The 5,195-nt window shown below is 37.8% G+C and overlaps 1 non-coding gene across 1 annotated transcript; it reads left to right on the forward strand.

The window, feature by feature from the left end:
- Positions 1–1,627: 1,627 nt before the first annotated feature.
- On the forward strand, positions 1,628–1,733 carry LOC148999119 (small nucleolar RNA R71). Its single transcript, XR_016171018.1, has one exon. It is a non-coding gene; the product is annotated as a small nucleolar RNA R71 (small nucleolar RNA).
- The last annotated feature ends 3,462 nt before the right edge of the window (positions 1,734–5,195 follow it).

The following is a 5,195-nucleotide window of genomic DNA, read 5'->3' on the forward strand; positions in this document are numbered from 1 at the left end:
CCACAACAAAGCACTCTTCTATTGCATCTGGAGATCTCATTGCCTTCAAAACATTGAGTGTGACTTGTTCTTCATTAACCCTCATTGTCAATTCTCCTCTCTCTACATCAATTAACGTTCTCCTAGTTGCTAAGAATGGCCTTCCTAGAATTATGGGCACATCTCTATCCGCTTCAAAGTCCAAAACAATGAAATCAGCAGGAAAGATAAATTTATCTACTTTTACCAAAACATTCTCAATTTTTCCTTCTGGTAAGCAAGAGATCTATTAGCTAATTGTAAGGTCACTGTTGTTGGCCATGCTTCTCCAACTCCAAGCTTCTTGAAAATTGACATTGGCATAAGGTTGATACTTGCTCCAAGATCACAAAGGGCTCTTCCAATGTAATTATCTCCAATAGCACAAGGAATGGTGAAACTTCCAAGATCTTTTAATTTTGGAGGAAGCTTGTTCAGCAAGAAGGCACTACTCTTTTGTGTCATTGCTACTGTCTCAAACTCTCCAATTCTCTTTTTCTTGGAAAGGATGTCTTTCATGAATTTCACATAATTTGGCATTTGTTCAAGTGCTTCTACCAATGGTATATTGATGTGGAGCTGCTTCGGAACATCCAAGAATTTTTTGAATTGATGGTCTTGCTGCTGCTTATGAAATCTTTGAGGAAAAGGGGGTGGTTTATAATTCAATTTTTCTGGAGAACTCTGTTGCAATGGTGATGTAGCCATGGGTTCAGCACTCTATTTTGCAAAATTAGCTTGTTCCTTTTGAACAACAACTGGATCTTCCTTCTCCCCTTCTTCTTGGATAGAAATAGGTCCCTTCTGTTGGCTAGACTTTGAATGAGGTGGCTCTAGAAGTTTTCCACTCCTTAATGAAATAACTTTGCAATGCTCTTTGCGTTCACACCTAGGATTTTCTGTATCACTTGGCAATGATCCTTGAGGTTGATTATTTAAAGCATTAGCCAGCTGTTCTACTTGATTCTCCAGATTCGTCAATGACGATGCATGACTCTGAATAATTGCATCATTCTTTGCCATATACTCCTTCAATAGAAGCTCTATTGATGAAGAAGGTTCCATAGTGAGTCTTCACTTGCTGTTGAGCACTTGGAAGTTGATAAGGTCAAGTTGGGATAGAAGATGGGCCTACATTCTGTCCTTGAGCATTCCAAGAGAAGTTAGGGTGCTGCCTCCAACCGGGATTATAGGTGTTGGAATATGGGTTATTAGCTTTGCTGAAATTACCAACATAGTAGGTTGATTTTGGATTAGATGGACAACTATCAAAGACATGCTCCCTACCACAATATGTACACGAGACTGCTGTATTTTGTTGAGTTTGTACAGCTGCAGCCAGGTTTATGGACTTTAACACACTAGTTAGGGATGACACTTGTGCAATTAAAGTTGTACTGCACCCAACGCATAAATCCCTGCCACTCTCTTATTTGCAGCACCTCTCTCAGCTGGCCATTGGTAGTTGTTGTTGGCCATTCTCTCCAAAATCTCATAAGCTTCATTTTAAGACTTTGCCAATATAGCCCCATTTGCTGATGCATCCACTATGGACCGAATTTGTCCACTTAAACCATTGTAGAAAGTCTCCATTTGAATCGAATGAGGAATGCGATGGTGAGGACATTTACGTAAGAGCTCCTTAATCTTTCCCATGCCTTATACAAAGATTCACTATCCAGTTGTTGAAAACCAGTGATATCATTCCTGAGCTTGGCATTCTTTGTTGGAGGGAAGTACTTCATCAAGAACTTCTCTACTAAATCATTCCATGTGGTCTACTGATTGTGGAGGTAAGGAGTTCAACCATGCTCTTGCCCTATCCCGCAATGAGTAAGGGAATAGCTTCAATCTCAAGGCTTCTTCGGTTGCTCCGGGTATCTTGAAAGAATCACATACTTCCATGAAGAGTCTAAGATGGAGATGAGGATCTTCTGTTGGCATCCCACTGAACTGTCCTACAGTTTGAAGCATTTGGAACATCACAGGCTTAAGTTAAAAATGTAATGCTTGGATTTCTAGCCTTACTATACTTGGATTCAGCTCATGCAACATTGGGACAGCATATGCTCTAATGGCCCTATCTCTATCATCACCCTCAGCTGCCATATTATTCTCATTATTATTCTACCCATTTCTCACTGCTTCAGCCATTGTTTGACTTGCTGCTAAACCTCGCTACTCCTTTCTTCTAGCCCAAAATGACCTTTCAATTTCAAAGTCAAAGGGTATCAACTCTAGATTAGGCAGTGGATTCATAAAGGGTAAAAGCACATAGGAATAAAAGAAAACTAATATCAAAGTAAAGAAATTGTTGTAAATAAAACTAGATATTACTTCTACACTAATTATCAATGACAAAATTCCCCGGCAACGGTGCCAAAAACTTGTTGCTTGTGTCTCAAGATGTTACGCAAGTGCACGTGTGCAATCAACTAGTAAATAATAAGTGAAGTGTCGATCCCTCGGAGAATTTTATCTTTAACTTTCAATGTAAAAGTAAAACTGATTTAAACAAAATTAACAATATTGATTTGTGATTGACGAACTAAATAACCAAATGACAGGTAATTAAACTAAAGAACAGAAATGCAGAATGAGCAATAGAAGGAACTTAATGAGTGAAATGAGTGTTGGGAATCAATTTTCCTTCCCCTGAATTTATAATGAAACTAATATAGTAATACTACAGCCCAAAATATATCAAGAACCTGGAATGAAATGGCAATAATGGTATTTTCCAATACACATATGCTTTAGCACCCTAATTCAAAATTTGCATATTCCTATGAAGAAATAAAATACGAATGCAGTTTATACCCAATCCCAATCATGGCAATGTTAGGTAATTGAGTACTCCTACCCAACCTACTAATTAACTAAATCTAATTAAAGATTAAGCTAACTCACACCATTCAACAAGCATCTAGATTCAATTAACTTTCCAATTAACTAAATCATAGCAATCGTTCATGAAAGATCAATCAAGAAACGAAATTAATCAATATTTAACATGTTGAATTCATTGACAATAAATTGTATTGCAGTAAAACTAAAGAACACTTGATAGTTACATATCAAAATTCAGGTTTAGGTACTATTATCATCCCAACACAGCACAAATTTAGCCCATAGCAGAAATCAAATACACAGATATATATAGTTATCATTAAGCTAGAGTATCAGAAGATAGAGTTATAAAACTGAAAATAAACTAGGAGCTACAATGCTTCCACACGAACTCCAGTCTTCTCTACAGCAACTCTCCTTCTCCAGTAGCTCTCGCTCCTTCAGCCCGAGTCTAGCTCCCCCTTTTCAGCGTATTATGTTCTGCCTCTCTTCCTTTCTCTTTCGTATTCTGATCCGCCTCCTTTCTTCTCTTCTCATGCAGCCCTCTCTCTCTTTCTTCTATTAATGTCTTCAAGCATTAGGGTAGAACCTGGCCGTAGGATTAAAATATTCCTCCTGAGATCCAGGGCTGAGAACAATCGTGTATTTACAAGAATAACGTCCCCTTTAGTTAGCCCCTTTTGGTCATTTCCACATGAATTAATTCTGGGAATATTATGCTCCATAATGCTACAACAATCTTTACAACAAAGTTAGAGGACAGGTTCTTCTTCTATTATGGATCTTCACCTATATTGCCAAGAGAAAGAGGGTTAATCAAATTCATCCATTAATCTGAAGAGAAATTCATGCAAGAGTGACAATAATGACCTTTACAAGATGCAACATGTTAAGACTCATTAAAACAACATCTAATAACTACTGACACCAAAACAAAGATAAAATACTCCTAAATCAAGCCATCTCAAGTATAAAATTACAAAGCCTAACTCTATTTCATAGAGTTATCAATCCCCGAGTGAGGATAATGATGAGGATGAGCATGATGAGGAGGACACAGAGGATGAGGGAGATGCTGGTCTAGATACTGATGACCAGGCAGGATGTGAAACCCAACCCTAACCTTAACCCAGATACTCTATTGTTTGTAGGTCCAAAGATCCGAAGTAGAAGTGAAAGTCAACTATGGGACATATCAGTAGAAGACATGGTATTTGACTCCGAACCCATGGAGATCGATGATGATGCCCCATACTTGAAGACCTCGTTGGATTTGGAAAAGAGACTGCACCTTGATGAAGAGAAGATTGGTTGATGACCATAGAGCTTGGTTGGATATGATTCAAAGGCATTTCCCAATGCTAGGTGAGTTATAGTTCATGTTGTGAAATGCTCGTTTGATTCCAATTTGAGATAGGCCCTCAAATCCCTGATTCTGGCTTTGCTGTCAGCCTGGGTCGACTGGGCCAATCGACCCAAGGAGACAGAATATGTGCAAGATCTTCTGTTTAGGTCTGTGTTGCTATATTTATATAGGACTTCGTATTTTTAGTTTCCCTAGCCTCCAAAACACTTAGAGAACGAAAGGAACTCCTCTCCAAGCCTCCAAGAGTGTGGAAGAAGATCAACTCTTGCAACTTTCAAGTTTCCTCTCTTGTTCTTCAATCAAAGGTTAGTAATCACTCTAATATGGTATTGATCTACTCTTACTATGATTCATTCTCTATACTGAGATTATGAAGAAGATGTTGCATCCTTGCAAACATCTCTTTTACAATCTCCATTCATTCTTTCATGCTATGATCTTTATATTCATTCTCAACCATGATTCTTATGAATTCTTCATGAATCTATGATCATACTCTTATTATGATTTCTCTAGCATTATAGATGCATCTTCATAGTTTTTCATACTCTTGATTTACTGTGTTAATCTACTAGAATGAGATCTCATCATCTCTAGTTCTTCTCTTTCATTCATAGCTTGTTTTCATTGAAAACTATGTTTTCTACCAAATTAGAAAGTATGATTCTAAATTAGTATGTATTGGTTTTTATCGTTGTTTGATGTCTAAATATGCTAGATAGTCTTAGATTACTATGTTAGACATTCCCTCCAAGTTTCGTAGCATTCCGGATCATGTAGAATAGGTTTCGGACCAAAAATCTGATTTTGGATGCGTACTGTTCACTGAGTAGACTGCCTGGGTCGATTGGACCAATAAACCAAGCCAATCTACCCAGCATGACAGCAAGGGATTTCTTCGTCCGTTTTGATTCGTTTGATGCTTATTCTTTTAGGACTGCTTCCTAATGATTGTATGATG

This window comes from Hakea prostrata, unplaced genomic scaffold (assembly GCF_041222555.1).
Source record: "Hakea prostrata isolate BN-2017 unplaced genomic scaffold, UWA_Hpros_2 contig_39, whole genome shotgun sequence".
NCBI lineage: Eukaryota > Viridiplantae > Streptophyta > Magnoliopsida > Proteales > Proteaceae > Hakea > Hakea prostrata.